Source organism: Musca domestica, unplaced genomic scaffold, assembly GCF_030504385.1.
Source record: "Musca domestica strain aabys unplaced genomic scaffold, Musca_domestica.polishedcontigs.V.1.1 1, whole genome shotgun sequence".
NCBI classification, from domain to species: Eukaryota; Metazoa; Arthropoda; class Insecta; order Diptera; family Muscidae; genus Musca; species Musca domestica.
Genome location: NW_026712114.1, coordinates 24,997,109 through 25,024,368, shown reverse-complemented (window position 1 = coordinate 25,024,368; position 27,260 = coordinate 24,997,109). Strand labels below are relative to the sequence as shown.

Genomic DNA, 27,260 nt, shown 5'->3' with positions numbered 1-27,260 from the left:
GTGTGGCGGTTTCATTGGCCGTTAGAAGGCCATAATTCGTGTCAAAAGTGACCAATTCGAATTTCCGACATTTTGTGCTTTCATTCAATAAAATTTGAAAAAAAATGTAAAAATTATGCAGTTTGACTTTGTTGCAGTTGTTTCATTTCACCCTGTATATATTCTTGATCAGCACAAAATTCTTTGTCGATTTAGCGATGTCTGTCTGTCTGTGGAAATCACTCTAGCTTCCGAACGAAATGAGGTAGGTTGATAAAATTGTACTTAAATGTATATTATGTTTGCAGGTCTTTTGCGGTTGAAAATTGGTCATGTAGGTCCACGTTTTGGTATAGCCCCCATATAATAGTACCTGCTTTTTTCGGTATTTTGTTGATTTAAGCGACATTATTCACCGGAAATGTTTCAAATTTGGCATTTGAAGTTCGGAATGGCTACTATAGCCTATGACAGAAAATTGTCTGTGCAAGTCCACGCCTTCGTATAACCACCATATAGCGGTTTCTCCCTATTTTCGGTATTTTAATGATTTTAGCGACATTATTCACCGGAAATGTTACGAATTTGTCATTTGAAATTCGCAATGGATACTACAGCCTATGACAGAAAATTGTCTGTGCAGGTCCAGGTCTTCGTATAGCCCCGCTATATGGTACCTCCCGATATTTGGTATTTTGAAGATTTTACCGATATTATTCACCGGAATAGCTTCAAATTTGGTGTTTGAAGTTCGTAACGGATACAACAGCCTATGACAGAAAATTGTCTGTGCAGGTCCACGTCTTTGTTTTGCCCCAATATAACGGAAACTCCCTATATTCGGTATTTTGAGGATTTTAGCTACATTGTTCACCGAATTTTTTTATTCAAGCTTCGCATTTGAATATTGCAAGGGTTTATGACAAAAGTTGCCTATGCAGGTCCACGTGGTCATATTGACCCTAATATTACGGCTACATGCGGTATTTTTACGATTTAAAAAGCATTTTATTTTATTTATTTTGTTTTGAAAATTGCCAAAATCATTCCAAATGGTGGAGTATTCAAAGATCGAATTGGCCGAACTTACAGCTTTTTTACTAGTTTGTGGTAGTTTTGTCATTAGTAAATTTGAAGTCACATGATTCTAGCTTCGGAGTTGTCTCTTCACATTTAATCTACCTTGTAATTATGGATTCAGGTTTGGAATGGTGTTCTTCTTTGGCAATCGTCACACAAATACAGGCTGTGGATGTAAACCTAACATTTTTTGAAATCTTCATATTAATATAAAATACCAACAGATATGAATAACTATCAAATATACTTGTATTATTGTATTTTTACCTGACGAAAAGATTCCTTAATCTCATTTTAAATTATTGTATAGTTACAAGACATACCTGAAAATATAAGAAAAATAAACATTATTAATATTTACAAAAGGCACAGCATAAGAATTAAAATTTAATCAATTTGTATGGATTTATTGAAACTATTTTAATTTGTACATATCTTTCCAAACCTATCAAAATATATGAAATTAAATTTAAGTTCAAAATTTTCTCAAACAAACAAAGCAACTTCATAAATCTTATGAATAAATTATGAAATTTACATTTGTGCCTTCATTAAAACCTTTTCGACATTTTCGTACTAACTTAAGAAGTTAATGCTTATTTTGTGTAGTTTTTATAATTTGTTTTTTTTTTTTTTGCTGCTCTAAAACTTTTTCAATTTCTTGAAATTTCCCAATGTCAATTTATTTCCAACTATTTAAATATGCAAAAGATTGTGTCATACTTTAAGGCCTGCCCAGCAACCATCACTCAAGTTCGTGGTATACCTTTAGGCAGTGTTGCTTCTTACCCTCCCTCAAAGTTGCTTTTACAACATTATCATATCAACGTACCATCCTCCAATTTTATGTAAAAATAACAACACGAGGAATAATGGCAATAAATATACATTACATTATCCGAGATACTGAGGAGCATCAGTAATATAAATGGACCGGTATTAAACGCCATGTGGAGGGGGTAATGAAATGTAAAAAAAAAAACAATAGCCACATAAAGCATTTGGGTTTTTTGAAAATATGATGAGATTGAAGTTGGTACAGTGGTTATTAAAATGGCAGAGGTAAATTTAGGTGATAATATTAGATGCACAGACTTAGTAGAAATATTGGCTTACTTCTTCGAATTCATTACCCACAAAATTTCAGTAATTAATAAAAAAAGTAAAAAAAACTGTAAGTTCGGCCGAGCCGAAAATTGAATACTCTCCACCATTTGCAACGAATTTGGCAATTTTCAAAAAAATAATATCCTCCAAAAATTTTGTTAAAATCTTAAAAATACCAAATGTAGCTTTTAAATTAGGATCTATACGACGACGTGTACCTGCATAGGCAATTTGAAAATAAAATCGAAAAATGTAGCTAAAATCATCAAAATAGCGAATATCGGGAGGTACAGTTATATGAAGCCTATACGAAGACGTGAACCTGCACAGACAATTTTCCGTCATATGCTGTAGTACCCATTACGAACGGTGAAAATGTCGCTTAAATCATCAAAATACCGAAAATAGGGAGATACCATTATATGGGGGTTATACGAAGACGTGGACCTGCATAGGCAACTTTTGTCATAAGCCATTACAATATTCAAATGCGATCTTGAAAAAAAAGTAGACGGACAGATGGAAGGACAGACGGGCGGACATCGCTTAATCGACATAGAATTTTTTATGCTGATCAACAATATTTATACTTTATGTATGTATAAAATGTATACCAAGGGGTACACTCAATTTTATCTCGTGAGATTTTGGAAAATAATATTGATTCCCTCCCCGAAAATTTTAAAAATTTTTAGAAGAAATAAACATTCACCTCCTGAAAATCGTAAGCAATCTTCTATTTTCTTCAACTTTGAACAACGTTAAATTGGATCAGAAAGAGTTTTGAAAATTTAATTCGGTGTTCCGACAGATATATAGCCTCAGATATAAAATATCCCAACTTTACAATGGATCTAATGCCTGTACACTTATTGCATGAGCGAAGTTTTAAGAGAATTTTAGAATAATGAAGCATTTTATGAAAGTTATGATAGATAACAGAAGGAATGACCGGAAAACCAATATGCAGGGTGAGATGTAAAAACTGCAACCAACTTCAGACTGATGTCATTTCTAAGTCCCTTGTCCGACATCTCTTAAAATTATTCCAGTATCAGCTCATTATATTGTTTACAAGCGTATAAAAGCATTTTAGTGAGAATTTTTCAGAAAAAAAGTTATTCGTGATGGAATTCAAGCGTGATACTGTGATGGGTTTATATTTGGCTGGAAAACCACAAGTGGCTATCGTTAGAGCACTCCAGCATTTAAATGTGAATAAATCTCTCTCTACTGGTAGCGGAGTATGACGTCAAGCAAGTGGACGCAGGAAAACAGCAACATCAGCAGAAATGTTTCGAAAAGTAAAGAAGCGACTTGAACAAAATCCACGTCGCAGTGGCCAAAAAATGGCTCGTAAGCTGAACATATCGCAATATTCAATTCGGAAAATATTGAAAAATTAGCTCAGGGTAAAGCCATTGAAATTCCAAAAAAATGCAAGAACTTATACCGCAGCAAAAAGAAATTAGACTCAAAAGAGCTAAAGAGTTGCTTCACTTGGCCGAAAGTGATGAACTGCCGAAGTTTGCTTTCTCCGATGGGTAAACATCCGTTGTCCAACAGTTTGTAAACAAACAGAAACAAAATGATCGTGTTTACTTGCCAAAGAGTTCTGTTGAAAATGTGCTCCTTCGGTTGGCCACCAAAACTCAAGCGCCGGCCATGGTGATGGTGTGGGCCGCCATAACAGCCGATGGTCGCTCTCCGCTCGTATTAATCGACCGTGGCATCAGAATAAATTTTAAATATTATCGCGAAAATATTCTGAAGGGTGTATTAAAGCCTTGGACACCTAGCCCGCAGACCTTGGACATTCCAACAGGCCTCAGCGCCATCGCTATATTTCGTACGAATTTCAATCCTGAATTTCTCTGTTCCAACCCACTGTGCCACAAAAATTTGTTTCACTGCATCCCAATAAGTTTTATGGCGGTTGTGTGTCAAAACAAAATTTTATCCTGGTTTATCTGTGCCGAGAATTCATAAGAGAGAAGGGGGAGCGAAATCACACATCTCCGTCCATGGAAGGAGGTAATAAAGTAAAAGTCATACCGCACTCTGTGAAATATAAACGCCCCACCTAGAAGAGAATTGATGAAGATAACAAAAACAAAAATTGGCAGGAACGCACACACACACACACGCATCGCCAAGGATATTCATGAAATAATGGACAAGAAGTGGTTGTTAGCACCACCCCGTCAAGTTTGGCAACAACCAACATCGAAAATTGCGTTGCATGGCCCTGGCGGGTAAAAGAATGGACTACAAACGACAACATGACACGGTGGCTGTTTGTTGTTCTTGTTTTCCTTGCTGTTGTTGTTGTTATAGATTCGTTACACAGCAAATGTTAACATTTTTGTTGATGTTGTTAGATTATTTCCTTCGAAGACTAAACACAAATTAGATTTCTGTTGGTCGTCATACACCGAACCCCCGGCTATCGTTATTCCGCCCGAAGTTTGAAACATTAAATTGTTGTTGTTTATTAAGCCAAAGCAGGAGGAAAGCGAATGAGAAAGAACCCGTTTGTAAATGTAAGAAAAATTAACTGGTCTTTTGGGAATCGACCATTATCCCGTTAAGAGTTTTCCGTGCAGCTCAAAACAAAGTAGGATTTTTTTTAATATCCTTTGAGTGAAAGAAAATAGAAGAAAGAAGTGTTGGAACATGTGATGTTTTTGTGTGGACCTACGTGCGCTGGTGTTATGTTTTCACTTTTGTCGTACATGACATCCAGACATGTACAGCCACATGAGTGTGTACGTGTTTAGACGTTTAGATTATATGTGTGAAGATGTGTTAAATAAAGGAATATCATAAAAACGTAATAGAAATGAAAATTTATGAGAATTGTATGATTTGATTGTATATCCTTTTTTCATTTTGTTTTATATGAAAGCACGCCTCCATTAATGTGTTCATGCCTTAAAGAAAGGCAAAAATGCTTTTTCACAAGTTTTAATATTTATGCGGTCCTGGGGGTATTCTAAAAATTTACAATAAAAGTTTGAAAACACATTAAATCCGAAGTTTATTTCAACTGCCAGTCATTAAATGAGAAACACTTTTTTGTTAAAAAAAGTCAACATGGTCCCCTTTTTATAATTTTTTTCAAAAGAAATATACCTATTACCACATCTGTCTTATTTTCCGAACAATATTTATACCCTGCACCACACTGTGGTCAGGGTATTATGTCCTTGTTTGCATTTGTTTGTAACACAGAAAAGGAAGCGAGATAGACCCATAGCTCCTTTTGATGATCTGCATAGAATCACATTCTGAGTCGATTTATGCATGTCCTTCCGTCCGTCTGCCGCTTCATGTATTTTTGTAAACAAATGAAAGTTCGTATCTCTTGTCCCATCGATATGAAATTTTGCACAAATCCTTTGTTTGGCCCAAGGACGAACCCTATTGAAATTGGAGATAAGCGGCCAAAATTTAAATATAGCTCCCATATTTATGTTCGTAAAATTTCCTTTTTATTGTGGTGCATTCAATAGGATGTGTGTCATCCAAATAGGATGAAATTTGACAACATTCGTCCTACAAATATTTGTTACAAATTTGATGGAAATCGGTTCGATTTCAAGTTTATTGTACACAAAATGGTTAATATAAGCCCGAAATGAATGGATTTTGGCATACAGAGGATGAGATGAAAAAAATGCAACTAATTTCAGACTACTGTCATTTCTAAGCCACTCGTCCGACAGCTGTTAAAATTATTCCAGTGACAGCTCATTATATTATTTACAAGCGTACAAAAGCATTTTGGTGGAAATTTACCAAAAAAAAAAAAATATTCGTGATGGATTTCAAGCGTGATAGTGTGATTTCTTTATATTTGGCTGGAAAACCACAAGTGGCTATCGTTAGAGCACTCCAAGAACTAACACCGCAACAGAAAGAAAATAGACTCAAAAGAGCCAAAGAGTTGCTTCGCTTGGCCGAAAGTGGTAAACTGTCGAATTTGGTTTTTTTCCGATGAGAAAACATTCGTTGTCCAGCAGTTTGTAAACAAGCAAAATGATCGTGTTTACTTGACAAAGAGGTCAACTGAAAATGTGCACCTTCGGTTGGCCACCAGAACTCAAGCGCCTGGCATGGTGATAATGCGGTCCGCCATAACAGCCGATAGTCGCTCTCCGCATCAGAAGAAATGCCGAATATTATCGTGAAAATATTCTGGAGAGTGTATTAAAGCCTTGGGCTTTTTGGCCGCAGACCTCCAACAGGTCTCAGCATCATCGCACTCAGCACGCGCCACCCAAGAATGGTTACAAAATGAGGTTCCTCGCTTCATTTCCAGCGCATCACCGGATACCAATCGCTTGGATTATTGTGTCTGGAGTATTTTGTGAAGCAAGGTTGGCACAAAAAAATACCAAAGTGTGGATCAGCTCAAGCAAGCGCTTCTCTGGAAATGGGAAAAAATACCGCAGAGCAACATTCAGGCAGCGTATTACGGTTTCATTGGCCGTTTGAAGGCCACCATTCATGCCAAAGGTGATCAATTCGAACAAATCTAAACTGATTCTAAAATTTGATGCTATTTCCGAAATTTTTTGCTTTCGAATCCCTTCATATACAAGTAAAAAAGAAGGCCGAGCCGAGCTTTGAATACTCTACACCATTAAATAAAAATAACTTCCGCTAAAAATATGTTACAATCTTAAAAATACCGAATATAGCCGTTATATCTATATTAAGACATGAACCTGCATAGACAACTTTTGTCATAAGCCATTACAACATTCAAATACGAAACATAAAAAAAATCGGTGTATAATGTAGCTAGAATCATCAAAATACATAAAGGGAATATGGGGTAGTACTGATATATGGGGCCTATACGAAGACCTGGATCTGTATAGACAATTTTCTGATATAGACTGTAGTTTTCATTGCGAACTTTAACTCCGGCGCATGACGCTAATATCATCAAAATACAGAATATCGGGAGGTACCGTTGTATGTGGGCCATACGATATCGTGGACCTATATAGATATTTCTCTTCCAGGGAGTAAAGTGCCTGGAAGGAACTTCTAGTATGGGTTTTTAAACAATTCCATTGAAAAATGCAGATGAAATCATTCAAATATTAAATATAGATAGGTACCGTTATATGGTGGATATACGATATCGTGGACCCATATAGACAATAATCTTCCAGGGTGTAAAGTATTCAGAAGGAACTCCTTTCGTGGATTTTCAGATAATTTTATTGAAAAATCAAAGTACCGAATATGGGGGTTACCGTTGTATGGGGGCTATACGATATAGTGGACCTATATAGCCCATCTTCGAACTTAACCTGCCTGCAGACAAAAGACAGATATGTGCAAAATTTTAGCTTCCTGTCTTAATACGTTTTGACTGTAGCATAATTACAATAGACGGACGGACGGGGTGAGATAAAAAAAAACTCCAACAAAGTCAAATGCCATAATTTTTACATTTTTTTAATTTTGTTGTTGCAAAAATGGTCAGGCTTAATCCCTTTATTGTTTTATTGAATGAAAGCAAAAAAATGTCGGAAATAGCATCAAATTTTAGAATAAGTTTAGAATTGTTCGAATTGGTCACCTTTGGCACGAATTATGGTCTTCAAACGGCCAATGAAACCGTCACACGCTGCCCGAATGTTGCTCTGCGGTATTTTGGCAAAATTCCGGCGAAGTGCTTGCTTGAGGTGATCGACACTTTGGTATTTTTTAGTGCCAACCTTGCTTTCCAAAATATTCCAGACACAATAGTCCATTGGATTAGTATCCGGTTACTTTGATCACCATTGTGCGTTGGAAGATAATCGAGGAACCTCATTTTGTAACCATTCTTGGTGGCGCGTGCTGAGTGCTGTTGGAATGTCCAATGTCTGCGGCCAAAATGTTTGCATGCCCAAGGCTTTATTTATACACCCTCCAGAATATTTTCGTGATAATATTCGGCATTTATTCTGATGCTACGGTCGATAAATACGAGTGGAGAGCGATCATCGGCTGTTATGGCGGCCCACACCATCACCATGGCTGGCGCTTGAGTTGTGGTGGCCAACCGAAGATGCACATTTTCAGCTGACCTCTTTGACAATTAAATAAGATCATTTTGTTGGTTTACAAAAAGCTCGAGAAAACCAAATTCGGCAGTTCACCACTTTCGGCCAAGCGAAGCAGCTCTTTTAAGACTATTTTCTTTCTGTTGCGGTGTAAGTTCTTGAACTTTTTGGAATTTCAATGGTTTTACCCCGAGCTAATTTTTCAATATTTGCAGAATGGAATATTGCGATATGTTCAGCTTACGAGCCATTTCCGACCACTGCGACACGGGTCCGATCAAGTCGCTTTTTTTTACTTTTCGAACCAATTCTGCTGATGTTGCTGTTTTCTTCCGTCCACCAGTATCACGGTAACGAGCGATGGTACGAGACACAAAAGATTTATTCACATTTAAATGCTGGAATGCTCTAGCGATAGCTACTTGTGGTTTTCCTGCCAAATATAAAGAAATCACGAATACAACCATCACGAATAACTTTATTTCTAGAAAATTCTCACCAAAATGCTTTTGTATGCTGGTAAACAATATAATGAGCTGTCACTGAAATAATTTTAGCAGCTGTCGGACAAGTGGTTTAGAAATGACCATAGTCTGAAGTTGGTCGCAGTTCATCTCACCCAGTATGCTTTACGATAACTCAGAGGTATATTTAATATGCCCCAAAGTATAAAGCTGTTAAAAAAATTAGAATTGAAAATACAAATTCTGCCTTAAAGCCTGCTACGAGAGTATAAAAAAAAACAAAATTCTCAAATTTTTATATTAAAATTCATATCAAGAAAATCCATTGCCAAAAATACCAAGCTAATTCTCTTGAGACTTATCCACGAAATTTCTACTCTCTCTCCCCCATAATTTCAATTCGGCAATGATAATAAATCTTTGCTTATTTTTTATACCCCTCGCTTCTTCGTCATCTTTATGCCTTTGAGAGTTTTTTATCTTGCTATATAAATCTTATGCAAATATGTACGTGATGATCTTGTGTTGTGATAGTCTACAGTCATCGTGACGAGTCGTATCGAGTCTCAGAAGAACAAAGGGGAGGCGAAATGGGAAAAAATTACAGTTTTCATGGTTTCATGTTACAAGGATATGTGTTCATTCATCCATTCATTCATTTTTTTTTTCATTCACTCACGGTATATAGGCTTAGTGACGGCGATTGATTTTCTAGCATGGCTAAGTATCAGTAAACATGTCAAATGTTAAGAAAGAGAACTCACACACACACACATACACGCAAGCACCTTTCCACCCATATTGCCAAGAATATTTATTATCGATTTTCTTACTTCTGCTTCTTCGAACACATTAGCTGCAATATGTATATGTAAACAATGCATATGTAATATGTATGTATGTGTATATGTATTTTAAGGTGTGTTCTCCTTCTAAAGAGGTTTGCTATTGACATTATATAGAGGTGTGCCCCCAAGTATTTATGTGTATGTATGCGTAATTGTGGTTTTTTGCATTTGATGTAAAAGTTCTTTGGTTAATTGTAAACTGCAATTAACCTAATTTCGATGCACAACGACCCGGCTAAGAAAAAAAAATTGTATTTCTTGTTGGTCTTGTTGTTGTGGACACTTGCACTTGAAATGAATAGCTAATCCACAGCCCTAAGACTCTTCAACAACGACATTTACAATGACATGAGGTTACAACCAGTTTATTTTTGTTGTTGTTGTTGCTGCTGCTGCAGTTGTGTAAATGTGGTCAATAGCCTAGATTGGATTTGCTAACCGGGCCAAAGTAAAGTTACGTCAAAGAAGCTTGTGTATTTCCTGGGGTTTGCATTGAGAATGATGTATAAACTAATATTTTGGTTTTCTAAGAATAATGGAAAATAAATTTCTCGGGAATTGGGTCATTTACGCCTACATGTAAAGGTAATTCATAGGTTACAGTTGTAAAATAAAACATTTTTTGTGAGATTTGGCAAGACAACAGCGAATGGACAAACTCGAGGAAACATTTTCAGTTTCAAAAACCGTCAACATAATTGTTCAAATTATCAAAAATGGGAACAGGGCCGCCTCCGAAATGATGACGATCGCTAAATTTAACATGAATCGTCTATTACAGCCTCTACATAGTATGGGGGGTATATTAAGATCGACATTCCGTTCGTAACTCATCGAAATAATCACTGTGGACCTAACAAACGATATTTATTATTGAACGGCATAAAATTCTAATTTAGCCCTGGCCGCCTGTTGTAATCACTCATCACTTGAGTCAGAAGGAATTAAGATAGGAAGCTAAATTATTGCACAGATCAGTCTTTTTTCTGCAGGCAGGTCAAATTCGAAGATGACCTATATCGGTCCACGATATCGTATAGCCCCCATATAACGGCACCCCCGATATTCGGTATTTTGACTATTTTAGCCACATTATCTGACTTATCTGAAAATCCGTACAAAGAGTCGCCTCTGAGTACTTAACCCCCTGAAAGAGAATTTTTTATATAGGTCCACGATATCGTTGACCGCATACAACGGTACCCCCCGAAATTCGGCATTTTGTTGTTATTAGGGACAATTTTAGCGGAATTGTTTCAAATTCCGTATATAAAGTTCGTAATGGGTACTACAGCCTATGGCAAAAAAGGACCACGTACGAATTATGGTCTTCAAACGGCCAATGAAACCGTCACACGCTGCCCGAATGTTGCTCTGCGGTATTTTGGCCAATTTCCGGCGAAGCGGTGATCTTGAGGTGATCGACACTTTGGTATTTTTTAGTGTCAACCTTGGTTTCCAGACACAATAGCCCAATGGATTGGTATCCGGAGATTTTGATGGCCATTGTGTGATGGAAAAGAAGCGAGGAACGATGGTATTGAGTCCTGTTGGAATGTCCAAGGCCTGCGGCCGAAATGTTTGCGTGGCCAAGGCAATAATGCACCCTCCAGAATATTTTCGCAAGACACAAACAAAACAAAATATTAAAAAAGATCAATCTCGGAACTATTATGCGGTGTAGATCTGTCACGAACCCAAGATCCTACACCGTCATCAAAGTGCAAGGGAAAGAAATCAAAGGTCTTTTGGAATCTGGTGCCACAGTGAGCATATTAGGAAAACGATGTTGAGAGATTATCGAAAAATTAGGACTCAGAATTGATCCCCACCATACCAATGTGAGTACGGCGTCGGGAAAATCGTATAGAATATTAGGAAATGTTGCAGTCCAAGTTGAGTACAAAGCAAGATGCAATGGAATGCTTTTCTTTTTATGTCCAAACCCCGAACAGAATCTGTATTTAGTTGCCGACTTCTGGAAGCTCATTGGGCTAGCTCCGGAACTTTTTTCCGTAGAGGATATTGATACAGAGCTTCGAATAAAAATCCATGGAACTGCTACTAACGAAGAATTGAATATGCATAAACTAACTAAAGAGCAACATCACAGGTTAGACAGATTAATACGACCGGAGAGCGACCGTCGGCTGTTATGGCAGCACACACCATCATCATGGCGGGAGCTTGAGTTCTGGTTTCCAAACGACCTCTTTGGCTGTTCTCTTTGGCAAGTAAACACGATCATTTTGTTTGTTTGCAATCCGCTGGACAGCGAATTCGGCAATTCACCACTTTCGGCCAAGCGAAGCAACTCTTTACCTCTTTTGAGTCTATTTTCTTTCTGTCGCGGTGAAAGTTCTTGTGCTTTTTACAATTTCAATGGCTTCATCCCGAACTCATTATTCAATATTTGTCGAATGGAATATTGCGACATCTTCAGAACACGAGCCATCTTTCGGCCACTGCGACGTGGATTTCGATCAAGTCGCTTCTTTACTTTTCGAACCATTTCTGCTGATGTTGCTGTATTCTTCCGTTCACTTCCTTGACGTCAGGCTACGTTACCCGTATCACGGTAACGAGCGATTGTAAGAGACACAAAAGATTTATTCACATCTAAATGCTGCAGTGTTCTAACGATAGCCACTTATGGTTTTCTAGTCAAATATAAAGAAATCACACTATCACGCTTGAATTCCATCACGAATAACTTTTTTTCTGGAAAGTTCTCATCAAAATGCTTTTGTACGCTTGTAAACAATATTATGAGCTGTCACTGGAATAATTTTAACAGCTGTCGGACAAGTGGCTTACAAATGACAGCAGTCTAAATTTGGTTACAGCTTTTTCATCTCACTCTATAGTTACTCTGTGGTAATTTGTGAATTTTGAGTTGCTCTAAAAAACAATTAAGTTTCACTTTTAAAAATGGATAACCATGTTGATTTTCACTACCAAACTATTTATTTTAAAACTATTCTAAAAATAGATTAGCGCATCTTACGGTTAAATGACGGATAACATGGCAAAATACAGCCATGAAACCTTAGCTGAACACTTGTGTGTAATAGGTGTTCAATTCCAAGTAGAAAATCAGTCTTAAATAGGTCAGAGAGGGAGAGAGACCAAATCGAAAAGGAAAAAAATTAAATTAATTTTATCCCTAGTGCACATTTTATGTCCATATACCCTAAAAATGTCTTTCAATATTTTACAGCCAACTATCATAAAATAATTTCCAAGGAAAAAAGATAATAGCAGCCATTCACACACTCCCATCCCCCTCTGATAATCCCGAATCCCAATGGCAATAATCATAAATGTTTGCAGCAATTATTGGCCAACAACTTCCTTTTGGCATCATTAACGCCTTCCTGTTACACCATCCAGGACAGGCGTCTTATAACCCAGAAAGGAAAAACATGCTCTGGCTCATATCACTCCTCTGCATCTCCCACTAATCACCCAACCCTCTCTCTCTCTTAACGACTGTGGCAAATTACTTTCCAGCTCATTTGTCAATGATTCGCTTTGAAAAATAGCCAAAGAAGGTTGAGGGAGACCTTTAACCTTCAGCCTCATAAATTTCAAAGAAATATTTGTTTCCTCTCTCTTCTTTTGTTGCTGTTGTCGGTTTGTTTCCTCTGAAATCCGATAAATGAAGTGCGTAGCTTAATGCCACTCGAGTTGATTTCGATGTATCCTTTTGAATTTGGATCTGGCAGAACACACAGAACGACATACCAAAGCAAATTCCATTTGAATAACTGAGCGTGAAAGAAGTAACAGCCAAACAACCAACCAACTGGCCACCCCTTTTTTCCGCTATCGTTTGCTGGCACGATGCAAATGAAAATTCTACCAACATTTTATGTTTACTGCAAAGAATGCAGGGGACACCACTTATCATCAGCATAACGGGGATGCTGACAAGATTTGCTGCTGTTGTGTTTTTGTTGCCCAAAGAGGCAGGGGGATGAGTTTGAACCAGATGCTCACAGGAGGTTGGAGGTCGTTTGTTTGAAGTGGTTTTGTACCACCAAACAACAACCATTCACATTTGTTTTACTTGCCTGCCTCGCATTCTCTGCCAGACTCGTTTTGTGTTGGACGATGACAATAAGGATACCAAGCAAAACGAAAGAAGAGGAAGAAGAAGAGGAAAGTGTCAAGTGTTAGAGGATTTAGACAAAAGCTTTTGTTATACGATACTGTTTTGTCCTTCTTGCTGTTGTTGTTGGCATTCTTTTTTGTTCTTGTGTCGTTTTTTATTGTTTTTTTTTTTCTTTTGTTGTATTGTAAATTGTCCTGCCGCCGCCACCCGAGTTTTGTGTGTCACTTTGATTGCTTTTTATTTGTGTTGGTTTTACAATTATTGCAGTAATAATACGGATATTGATTGCATGCGGAAAAGGTAAAATAATGTGACATGTGATGCATACGGCTGCTAGAGAAGAGGGGGGAATGGATGCAGGCATAAAGTTATAGCGCATCCATTTTAAATTGGCTGCAAAAAATGTTGATAAAATGTGATATGTTGAAAGAAAAATACAACAAAAAAAAAAAAAAAAAAAAAAAAAAACAGTAAAAAACGTCAATCTCGTCGGGGCCGAACTTTTAGTACCATCATGAAGTAAAGAAAATCCTTATAAATAAAATGATCTAAATTCAACATTCGAATGAGTTCTATTCTAAACTGTAAATTTCAGTTAAATCGGCTGAAAATACAGTTGAAATCTTTAAAATGCCAAACGTGAATCTACACTTGTCTGACACAGGAATTATTAACTAATGTGAGGCTTAAAAACAAAAACATCATCCAAATTCCGAATATGGGGGATATACGATTATGGCGGTTATTCGAAAACGTGGACCAATATAAAGAGCTCTCTTTCTCTTTAAAACTACAAATAACTTTTTATGCACAATAAAGGTGAAATATATATGAAAGCTATATCCAAATCTGAACCGATCTTGATAAGATTTAGCAAAGGTATTTTTATGTTGTATATGATAGCTGGCTCCAAATATCGTTGTTGTGGGTATTTTACAGGTGTGAGGGAGTAAAATACAAAATCGGATGAAGCATATATATGGGACCTATAGCTATATCTTAGCTGATTTTCATCAAATTTCATAACTTTTCGTCAAGGCTAAATTCGTTCGCATGTCCAAAATCCTTGCAATCCGAGCTTATATTAACCAATTGGTGCACAATAAACTTGAAATCGAGTAAATATGGGAGCCATGTCCAAATTTGAACCGATCTCTATACAATTTAGCCAAAGTATTTCTGAGCTGTATTTGATATATTATCCGAATATCGTTGTTATGGAATGCATAATACGGCTGTGGAGGAGAAATATAACAAATCGGGTGAAGAATATACAGGGTGAGATGAAAAAACTGCTTCAGACAGATGTTAAAATTATTCCAGTGACAAGTCATTATATTGTTCACAAGCGTACAACAACATTTTGGTGAGAATTTTCCAGAAAAAAAGTTATTCGTGATGGAATTCAAGTGTGATATATATTTCTTTATATTAAGCTGAAAACCCACAAGTGGCTATCGTAAGAGCCCTCCAGCATTTAAATGTGAATAAATCTTTTTTGTTTCGTACCATCGCTCGTTACCGTGATACTGGTAGCGTGTCCCGACGTAGTCAAGGAAGTGGATGAAAGAAAACAGCAACATCAGCAAACGTGGCCGAAAAATGGCTCGTGAGCTGAACATATCGCAATATTCCATTCGGCAAATATTAAAAAATAAGCTCGGGGCAAAGCCATTGAAATTCCAAAAAGTGCAAGAACTTACACCGCAACAGAAAGAAAATAGACTCAAAAGAGCTAAAGAGTTGTTTCGCTTGGCCGAAAGTGGTGAACTGCCGAATTTGGTTTTCTCCGAGGAGAAAACATTCGTTGCCCAGCAGTTTGCAAACAAGCCAAACAAAATGATCGTGTTTACTTGCCAAAGAGGTCAGCTGAAAATGGGCACCTTCGGTTGGCCACCAGAACTCAAGCGCCGACCATGGTGATGATGTGGGCCGCCATAAAAACCAATGGTCGCTGTCCGCTCGTATTAGTCGCCCGTGGCATCAGAATAAATGCCGAATATTATCGCGAAAATATTCTGGAGGGTGTATTAAAGCCTTGGACACGCAAACATTTTGGCAGCAGACCTTGGACATTCCAACAGGACTCAGCACCATCGCACTTAGCACGCGCCATCCAAGAATGGTTACAAAATGAGGTTCCTCGCTTCATTTCCAGCGCACAATGGCCACCAAAATCTTCGGATACCACTCCGTGTCTGGAGTATTTTGGAAAGCAAGGTTGGCACTAAAAAATACCAATGTGTCGATGACCTCAAGCAAGCGCTTTGCCGGGAATGGGCCAAAATACCGAAGAGCAACATTCGGGCAGCGTGAGATAGTTTAATTTGCCGTTCGAAGGCCATAATTCGTGCCAAAGGTGACCAATTCGAACAAATCTAAACTTATTCTAAAATTTAATGCTATTTCCGAAATTTTTTACTTTCATTCAATACAATTTAAATAAAAATGTAAAAATTATGGCGTTTGACTTTGTAGCATTTTTGCACCTTACAGGGTGCGACAATTTTAAAAATATAAAATCACGGAAAATTTTAGGTATATAGAAAGTACTGGCAATATATGGCTCTAATTAGATATTATTGTTATCCATAGGCGGAACAAATAACGTGGATCCAGATTTTGAATATAAAGTCATATAACAATAGGTATTTGAGGAGATCCATTTCAAATTTTCCAACTGAACTATCTACAATTTTGTATTATAGGTTAGATTAAAAACATTCTGGTAAAAATATCATAGAGTGTTTGGGAGTTGACGATTAAGTGATAACTGAAGTTTTCACTGAAAGGTCGGGATTTAAAATATGGATATACCATTTGGTACAAATTTAGCAATATTCAAAAAAAAAAAAAAAAAAAATAAATAAATAAAATCCGTTAAAAATTCTTTTCAAATCTTAAAAATACCGAATATAGCCGTATATTAGGGTCTATACGACGGCTGCATTGGCAACTTTTGTCATAAGCTATTACAATATTCAAATGCGAAACTTGAAAAAAATCTCTTTATAATTAAGCTTAAATCATGAAAATACAGAATATAGGGAGGTACAATGGGGGTTATAAAAGTGGACCTACATAGACAATTTTCTGGCATAGGCTGTAGTATCCATTACAACCTTTAAATACGAAGTTTGAAATAATTTCGGTAAATAATGTCGCTAAAATCATCAAAATATCGATTATCGGGAGGTACCCTTATATGGGGGCTATACGAAGACGACTATCTGCTCAGATAATTTTCTGTCATAAGCTGTAGCATTCATTACGAACGTCAAGTGCTAAATTTTAACTAATTCCCGTAAATAATGTCGCTAAAATCATCAAAATACCAAAAATAGGGGGGGGGGGGGGGTACCGTTACATGGGTGCTATACGAAGACGTAGACCTGCACAAACAATTTTCTGTCATATAGTGTCAATAGTATTCATTACGAACTTCAAATACCAAATTTGAAACAATTCTGATGAATAATGTCGGACGTACCGTTCCGTTCCGAAAAATAATGTCACTAAAATCATCAAAATCCGAATAAAGGGAGGTACTGATATATGGGGCCTGTACGAAGACCTGGAGCTGCATAGATAATTTTCTGTCGCAGACTGTAGTTCCCATTACGAACTCTAAATACGTAATTTGAAACTACTCCTGTGAATAATGACGCTGAAATCATCAAAAGACCGAATATTGGGAAGTACCGTTATATGGGGGCTGCACAAACAATTTCCTTTCATAGGCTATAGTATCTATTAAGACCTTCAAATACGAAATTTAAAAGAATTCCGGAGAATTCTTAGATCATCAAAATACCGAATATCGGGAGGTACCCTTATATGGGGGCTATACGAAGACATGGACCTGCAAAGACATATATTCCTATACGAAGACGTGGACCTACATGGCCCATTTTCAATGCCAAAAGTCCTGCAGAATACATGTATGAGTAAATTTTTATCAACTTACTTCATTTCTTTCGGAAGCTAGAGTGATTTCCACAGGCGAATAGACGGACAGACGGACGGACATTGATAAATCGACATAGAATTTTATGCTGATCAAAAATATACATACTTTGTGGGGTCTAAAATGTATATTTCGAGGTGTTACAAATGGAATGACAAACCTAATATACCCTCCATACTATGGTGGAGGATATAAAAAGAGAACTCAGACTTCATTTTAGAGATAGCGACTTTGATATACAATACCGTTTAGTTTCGACGAGAATCAGCCGTTCGCCATGCATATATTTTCTCATAAAGATGAAAAGAATTTAATATTAACTGAATATTATTTTTCATTGACTTTCACTTAAATAATTAATTGTCCATTATAGTTTTCCATAACTTTGTTATTCACTGCTACATTTGCCATAATCATAACAATTTTCCCATCAATTTCAATTATTATTATGTTTACAATTGCATTATTTTATTTCATACACAATTGTTATACATATATATATATACACACACGAACACTTTGTTGTTTTTTCTTTTTTCAAATGAAAAAATATTTCTATTTCTCTCATTCTGCCATACCCATCAGTGGTGGCCCCTAAAACTATGTAATAGCTTTTGCAAAACTTTTTGCAAACAAGAGAAAATTGCACAGGAAAAACTTTTTCCATTTCTTTCCAAAAAATAAGTCGGAAAAAGTAAACTTTCTTATTTTTATTCTCATTCTCTTGCCCATCTTTAACTGTCAATTATGTAATTAATTAAGTGATTTGCTCATAAACTTTAATTGACATACATACACCCATACACTCTCACATACACTTACTGAAGACCTCCCAAATAACTGATTGTGTAAGGCACATAAGTAGAAAGTAATTAGTTTTAGAATTTTTTTTATTAGATTAACCAAAAGAAATGATTTTATTGTTGGTTTTGTGTTTTTCTTTTTTTTTTGTTGAACAGACAGATAGACTGGATAACGAAAAAAAAGAAAAATCGTTACGCAATAAATATACATACACACACATGTGTATGTATGTGTGTGTCTGGAAAGGTGTGTGGGATCTACAACAATGGCCCACTTGATTGATGGCAACGAACAATGTTGTTTAAATGACAAGAGTTTACCTTGTAACCTCCATCACACATAGATACAAACATACTTGTCGTTTGTGTATTTGTAGGTAAAAATATATGTGTGTCCGTATTTGTTTGATGTGCTGTCTGTATTTGTATTGGTGTGTATTTAAAAAATGCTACATTTGTTATGTAGCATTATTTTCGGAGAGTTGTTTTTCCATAAACTCTGGCTAAACTTGCAAATGTATTTTATATTTGTATTTTTGTGTGTCATGGCAACACTCTCATACCCATACAATCACGCACACACACATCCTTCGTCACAGACATGCCTTAAATATGCACAGACAATGACAAGGATTACGTTTTGTTTTTAGCTACACACCTTTATTATCATTTGAAATATCTTGTGATTTCAATTAATTTTCTTTTTTGTATTTTTGAAATATTTAAATGTGACAGGAACGCCATTACTGTTGAATAATTTTTTTTTTTTTTTTTTTTTTTTTTTTTTTGTAAAATATAAATTCCTATATATTTATTCAGAAGTTATTCAGGCCGTTTGCATTTTTGGGTAAGGTTTGTATGCCCTAATTGATGGTGTATTTAATAATAAATATGAGGGGCGACAAACTTTTTTCGATTCCCTTCGCAAAATAAATTTTCATAATTAAAGTGGGTCTGCAGAAGACTTAAATAATTTTGAAAAAAAAATCATTCTAAAAAAGCTTTCTGACCTAAAATTCGCTGTAAAACAAAGACACAAGATCAAATGGCTACATTTTATCACTCGATTGAATTTGGTTATATATCGAAGAAGATATTCTTAACATGTATATTGACTTCAAGAAAAAAGTTTAAAGTATTGTTAAAACATCAACATAGTTATGTCGTTATATAAAATTGTAAAAATATAAAATAATACGCTCAATTTATTTTATAAAATGTTTTTCACTTTTATTGCATATATTTGAAACTTCCTATAGTTCTCCCATGCCTAAAACACATACTTTATGCCTTTTGCAGATACATTCATTGGACAATGCAGAATTCAATGGCCTTTCAACGTACTTTTCTTAATATTTTAAAAGAATGAACTCCAACGGGTTTAAATTTCATGAAAGTGGCGCCCAACGCGGAAATATCTAAGGCATTAAAAAATTAAATGACGTCAAATGTAACAATAGCTATGGCATGAAATAATCTAATAATGTGATAATAGACCTTTAAAAACGGTGGAGGTGGAATTTAACATATCAGTTCCATTTGGTCGAATATTGTGACTTAAAAGTTCAATCCATCACAACTTGACTCGTTTATCAATTACTACTTCAAATATCTACAATGAATGAAGTTTACACGAAAGTGGCACCCAATATCGTCAATTCATCCTTAAGATACTAATTGATAAAAGCGGAAGGGCTTATTATACAGGGTGAGATAAAAAAATGCAACAAAGTCAAGCGCCATAATTTTTAGATTTTTTTAAATTTTATTAAATGAAAACAAAAAATATCGAAAATAACAATGATGGCCTTCAAACGGTCAATGAAACCATCTTACGCTAGCCGAATGTTGCTCTGCGGTTTTTTGGCCCATTCCAGGCGAAGCGCTAACTTGAGGTGATCGACACTTTAGTATTTTTTAGTGCCAACCTTGCTTTCCAAAATACTCCAGGCACAATAGTCCAACAGATTGGTATCCGGAGATTGTGTAACCATGCGTGCTGAGTGCTGTTGGAATGCCCAAGGTCTGCGGCCAAAATGTTTGCGTGCCCAAGGCTTCAATACACCCTCCAGAATATTTTCGCGATAATATTCGGCATTTATTCTGATGCCACGGTCAATTAATACGAGCAGAGAGCGGCCATCGGCTGTAATGACGCCCACACCATCACCATTGCCGGGGCTTGAGCTCTGGTGGCCAACCGAAGGTGCACATTTTCAGCAGACCTCTTTGGTAACTAAACACGATCATTTTGTTTGTTTACAAACTGCTGGACAACTTTCGGCCAAACGACTCCTTAGCTCTTTTGACTCTATTTTCTTTCTGTTGTTGCATTTTTTTTGAATTTCAATGGCCTTGGTACGAGCGATGGTACGAGACACAAAGGATTTATTCACATTTAAATGCTGGAGTGCTCTAATGATAGCCACTTGTGGTTTTCCAGCCAAATATAAAGAAATCACACTATCACGCTTGAATTCCATCACGAATAACTTTTTTCTGGAAAATTCTCAACAAAATGCTTTTGTACGCTTGTAAGCAATATATTGGGCTGTCACTTAAATAATTTAAACAGCTGTCGGTCGAGTGGCTTAGAAATGACAGTAGTCTGAAGTTGGTCACCCTGGCATAATATGTTCGTCATTCCATTTGTAGCTTATAGAAATAAAAATTTTAGACCTAAGAAAGTGTAAATATTCTTGATCAGCGCAAAATTGTAAGACGATTTAGCCCTGTCCCTTCGCCCGTCTGTTGTAATCACGCTAGGGTCAAAACGAATTATGATAGGAAGCTAAAATTTTGCACAGATAGGTCTTTTTTTCGGCAGGCAGGTCAAGTTCGTAAATGGACTATATCGGTCCACGATATCGAATGGTCCCCACATAACGGTACCTCCCGATATTTGGTATTTTGATGATTTTAGGCACATTTTCCAACGACATTGTCTGAAATTCTATAGAAGTAGTTCTCTGTGAGTACTTTACCACCTGAATAATAATTGTCTCTATGTGTCCGCAATATCATATAGCCTCCTTATAACAGTACCCCAATATTGGGCATTTTGATGATTTTAGCAACATTTCTCAATGGAATTGGCTTAAAATATACACACGGAGTTCCTTCTGAGTACTTTACGCATGTTTTTTTTGTTTGTTTGTTTTTTTTTTTTTTTTTTGAAATTTTCCAATTTTCTTTCGAAAAGTGGAAGGTATAAAAAGTCCGACCAACTTAGCTACTTTTTTGCTTATTTTTCTACATAATGAAAACCAAATATTTCAATATGCAGCTGATTCGATCAGAAATTAAAAATAAATCCCTTAAATACCCCAAAAAGATTTTACCGATTTGTTGTGGCTAAACCTAAACGTGGTCCATTCACAATAAAAATAAATTCAAGCATAAAACACATATTTTGCAATAAATTTCAAATAATAATGTGGTAGGAAGATGAACAGAAAAATTCGAATTAATTCAAAACGTTCACTCGGAGGTATGAATTCCGATTTTATGAAATTCGCCCATATATATATATAATTTTGTGCATGATCAATCTTCGCACAATCTTCGAGATTTATGGAGCTCAATAGCCTATCAATAGCCTATTTTCTGAAATGGGTTTCGTGCCAAAAAATAGGATCTAATTTCTTTTTCTAAGGAGACACTTTTCAGACATACCCAACGTTATGAGCTATGGTTGAGGTTAGAAAGGTATCGCAAATTTTAAATTCCGTTAATTTAAAAATTCCAAATCCATTTCATAAATCTTTCATTATAAATGAGGTTTCTATTCTTAGCCGCCGGCTATTTATAGATTCTAATCTGAAAATTTGTTTTTGTTTACGCTGAGGAATATTCATTTTTAATTTACAACGACTTGAAAAAATTTATCTAAAAATATTATTGTATTCTCAGAGTTGTCAAATTAATTTTTTTCTTATTTTCTCAAATTTTCTATATCTTTGAAATTAAAAATTAAAGAAAATTTCAAAAAAGTTATTACATAAGTAGTGTGAGCATGCCTGAGATACGCATTAACGCCATTGTTGTTCAAATTGTTTTTTCATTTTTTTTTTTTTTCGAAAACAAGGAGAATGAGTTGGAGGGTCCTACTCTCTCTCACCATGACAACAGAAAACAATCTCTCCCTACACTCTCTCTGAGTTTCAATGCCAAATTGTTTCCATTTTGACAAATTGCTGAATAAAATAGAAATTTAGCTGAAAAGATTTTGAGTGTTTTGCTTTTGCTTCGTCCTCTTGTTCTTTTTGTTATGTATATATGCATATATGTATAGGGAAAAATAAAAATATATTTCACCTATACATACATGAAGCAGAAAAAGGTATATACATCTAAATATATATATACAACTTGATTGTGTACATACAATTTAAAGAAAAAAACTATTTTTTTTTTTGTATTATATACACAAAAAAAGGATCTTTTTAAAATTGATTTTCTTCCGAAGGAATTTGAGAAAATTTCTGAATATGAATGGATTTTTGCAGAAGGTATTTGAATTAACTTCGAGGTACAAAAATTGTATTCTTTTGAAAATATTTGTTATTGCATAATACCTAATCCTGAACTAATCCCTTATCTTACCTGTATCACTTGGTGCTATGTTACTCAAACGATTTGTTATAAAACCCCGTAGATTGGAGACAACACGCTGGGGCGAATTTGGCCCGCTGCCGATGGAGAAACTTCTTAACTTCGAAAACAGGGCGGCTGATTCACCGCTACTGCCACTGCCTGTGGCGGCGTTTGTATGGGGCTCGTTAGAGGACGCCACTGTCAAGACTTTTCAAACGATTTGTATTTTTATTGAATTTTTAACTTCGGGACACTTTTTCACAATTTTTAGATTTTTTTTTTCAAAACTATTTTCTTTTGGATTTTTTATTTTTTTAAATTTTTGGTATTGAAAATAAAATTGTCCTTTATTAAATTTCCCTTTTCTTCAAATGGCTCTCCACTGCAGTCCCTTTTGTTATTCTATTGATATGTAATTTTTGGTAATCCTTGTTTTGGATATTAAAGGAATTTTTGGTTCACTGACACTTTTTGGAGATTTTTTTTTTCAAATAACCGTTTCGAAGACACGCTCGTTTAAATATTTTTTCTTTTTTTGTAAAATTATCGATTTTTTTCTTCTTTCTTTTTATTTGATAGGATACTTCTTTTGTTGAATATATATTTTTTTCTGTTGGTCTGTCTTCAAAAGTCCAAGTGTTTTATTCAATTTCTTTTTTGTGGGTCTTGTGTGTGTTCTTTTTTTACACTAGACTTCGGACGAGCAACCGTGGCGTTCGTTGTTGTCGTCCAGGCCAGAGCAAAGGTAACTTCTGTCTGGTAGCAAGAACACGTTGAGACCATCACATGCCCGTGCACAAACCGCGAGCATTTTCCCACAGTGGGTGGGTGGGAAAGTGGTTAGCAGCCAAGCAGTTAGCCTGGAATTTCAGTACCAGTTGGTACTAAGTTGCAATCATTCGAACTCCCAAAACACCACCCACTCACAATGGTATGTGCTTTCCAAGCAATAAAATATCACAGGTTCTCTATTTTCCATGCATGAGAGAAAGAGGAGAGCATGCGAGAGAGATAATTTATTGGTATGCCAGCCTTAAAGTATGCTTTAAAAACAACGGGGGGTTTCATCCACAAATGTGTGTGTGTGTGTGTGTAAATGTGCTTCTCTCTTTCTCTTTGAATTTAAAGGAATTTTAGGACACATTTCATTCAAGCGCAGGCGCACTCGCCGCTCAGCTGCTAAATCTTATTCTTCTTCAATTTTTCCTTTCTTTTATAGCCTCCATTGCTCTAGACAATCTTGTCCGACCTTTTTTCCCCGCATTGAAACAATGCGACACACACACGCTCACTTGTTTCCTTAGCTTCCTTTCACTTTAATGAGGCAAGCTTACATTTTATTGTTCTCCTGAATTGTTTTTTTTTTGTATCCTTTGCCTTCGGTTTGTCTTGTTTTTGTTGGTGTGGTCTATGTGTGTGTCTGTCGGCAGTAACCTGCTCTTGCAAAAAATAAAATTTTTTACCCCCAATTGGCTTGTGGCATTTCTATCCACAAATGTTCGAATGTTCATGCTGGTTTGCAGGCTGCCAGGATATTTGGAACATTTGTGTGTTTCCCATGCCCAAATTTGAAGGGAGTGAGGGGGGAGCTCGATTACCTTTTTATTTTTGGCTCAATGTCTTTGATTGTTGTTGGCGTTGTCGTTGTCTCGATATATCGAGGCGAAAATTACATTAATGTTTGATTTGAATAATTATTTCTTGAGCTTATCACAAGTATCACATGACTGCCAAAATTCTAAATACCTTAACGCTTGAAAATTGAGTTATGTAATTGTGGTAGATTTTTCAATTAGAGCATCTAAGACAGAGATTTAACGAATTTAAGTGAATTGTGAGGATATGATATTATGCTGTGATACAATTTTTGAACATTTTAGGGAATCAAAATTATGTTTTTAATTTATAAAATTTAATTATTGCAATAGAGGTCGAATTTTGAAATTAAAAAAAAAAAAATAATTTATATATTGTCTGTAATTCATTGAAATACTTGGGTAATTGTTGTTAATTAAAAGTTATATAATTTCCTATGGAACTCAGGAAGGCCTATATGTATATGTAATAATAACAATCCTCTAAAATGGAGGAAATTCAACTGCTAACAAATTGGTTGGAGACTGAGGATGGACAGACATTCTACCCATTGAGATTCCAAAATATAAAATTCTAGCAAACGCGGATAAAAATTATTGAAGAAACTGAATTTTAATACCATCTACTTTAACATAGATCATTTTAAATAATACGTCTAATGAGACCCATATTTCATATTTGGGCGATATTTTTTATTTCGTACGTATTTGTGATTAGTGTACGTACGTATTGAGATTAGTGGACAGCTTAGGTAACATAGTATCCGTAATTTTTGTAGATAGCTATATAACCTAAACCTAACATACTTTCTTCGTATTGAAATTGAAAAATTCGGAGTGTAAAAAAAAATCGTTAGCTCATTTGCATCGTTTGAGATTTGTAATTATTATTTATGGCTGTGGAGGAGGTATTGAGCGATATTTTCAATTTTCGCAACGATAAAAATATTTAAATTAGCAAGGCTTGAAGAAAATCTGCGTATCATTTATTACACAAATTATTATTCGAAACTTTTAAACTTGGTAGAGAAACTTCCAGCAGGGGGGCACCAGTACTATTATTCATTTTCGTATCTGATATGCCAGTATTACAATGTGCTCTTCAGAACGAAATGACGTAAGTCGATAAACATTTACTCAGATGTGTGTTAGGTTTGCAGGAATTTTGTTATTGAAAATCGGCTAAATAGGTCCACGTGTTGGTATAGCCCCATATAACTGTATCGACATATTTAAGGTTTTTTTTTGGAGATTTTAATCACAATTTTTAGCGAATTTGCTGTAAATTAACATCATGTGCCTATTATGTAAGAAACACAGAACTGACAATATAGATGTAAGTATGACATAAAATAGCTCATGCACGTCCACGTCTTCGAATAGTTTCCATATAACGGTATCTCCCTATATTCGGTATTTTGATGATTTTAGCGCATTATCCACCGGAATTGTTTCAAATTTCGTATTGTTAGTTCGTAATGGGTGCTACAGCCTATGACAGAAAATTGTCCAGGTCTTCGTAACGTAAGTCTTTATATTCGGTATTTGACTGGTTTTAGCGACATTATTCACCTGAATGATTTCTAGTTTTTTATTTGAAAATCGTAATAATGAAAATAATTGCATTTACAGGCCCATATCTCCGTAAAATCCCTAATATAATGGCAAACCTCTATATTCGGCATTTTTATGTTTTTAGTAGTACTTTTCAACGGATTTTTTTCCAAATATGTAAGTAAGGACCAGCAGACTTGTTTACGCTCAATTTTTAAGAGTATTTAATAATACCGATAACGAATCCGAAATGTATAATTTTTTACATATTATAGGCGTTATGGTTATTCAAAATTTTGACCAGTTGTGAGGAGGTGCCGGAAGGAAAGGTTCATTTAATTCTATCTTCATACAAAACTATTGAAGTGTGTAAAATTTGTTTCAAATTTTATAAAAGTTATGATTATTCAAAAATTTGACCCCTTGTGGAACAGGTACTAGAAGGAATGATTCGATTTTCGCACCTTAGCTTGAACCAAGTCCTATGATTTTATCTTTTGGCCTTTTGTGAGGGGGCTGTGGACCGATCTATCTATCTCTGAACACGATATAAGATTGATAATAATATTACGATGTGTCAAGTTTTAAATCGGATACTCCATTATAAAATTTCGTATCGGGCCTAAATAAATATTATATATGTGATCATTTTTAGAAAATGTTAAAATGTGCGTGAGATACAAGAAATAGTCGACCGAAACATTCTACTTTCATACTTCATCTAATACGGATAAAAATATTGGTATGGACAAAATTACAAGAACATCGAACATTTATATTAAATTTTATGCGAAACCATAAATTCCATATTCATCTGAGGTTTCTGGTTGAGGCAAAATATTTTTCTTGAAAATTGTCACCTTTTGTATCAGGAGTGGACCGATCTCCGATTAAATTTCTTAATATTAAAAACCTCAGAGTTGGCTATAACTTTATGTACTATTTTATTTTACTCATGATTTTTTTATGTTGAAAATTTTTAACGCAAGTCCGTTCTTTATTGAAAACAAAGTCTAGAAATATCGAAATATTCATAAGTGTGATTACAATTTTATTTCTCCGAATATAATTTGTGTATT

General features: G+C 35.5%; 2 protein-coding genes across 3 annotated transcripts in view; both read right to left on the bottom strand.

Moving 5' to 3' along the window:
* Positions 1 to 23,176, bottom strand: part of LOC101889931 (choline O-acetyltransferase) — a 180,568-nt gene extending 157,392 nt beyond the window's left edge. For both annotated transcript variants that reach the window (XM_020037437.2, XM_059121020.1), the window contains exon 1: positions 23,042 to 23,176. The gene's annotated coding sequence lies outside the window, so the exon portion shown is untranslated. The remainder of the gene's footprint in view (positions 1 to 23,041) is intronic.
* Positions 1 to 23,180, bottom strand: part of LOC101889588 (vesicular acetylcholine transporter) — a 41,386-nt gene extending 18,206 nt beyond the window's left edge. Inside the window, exon 1 of the mRNA XM_011295015.3 lies at positions 23,042 to 23,180. The gene's annotated coding sequence lies outside the window, so the exon portion shown is untranslated. The remainder of the gene's footprint in view (positions 1 to 23,041) is intronic.
* Positions 23,181 to 27,260: the final 4,080 nt, after the last annotated feature.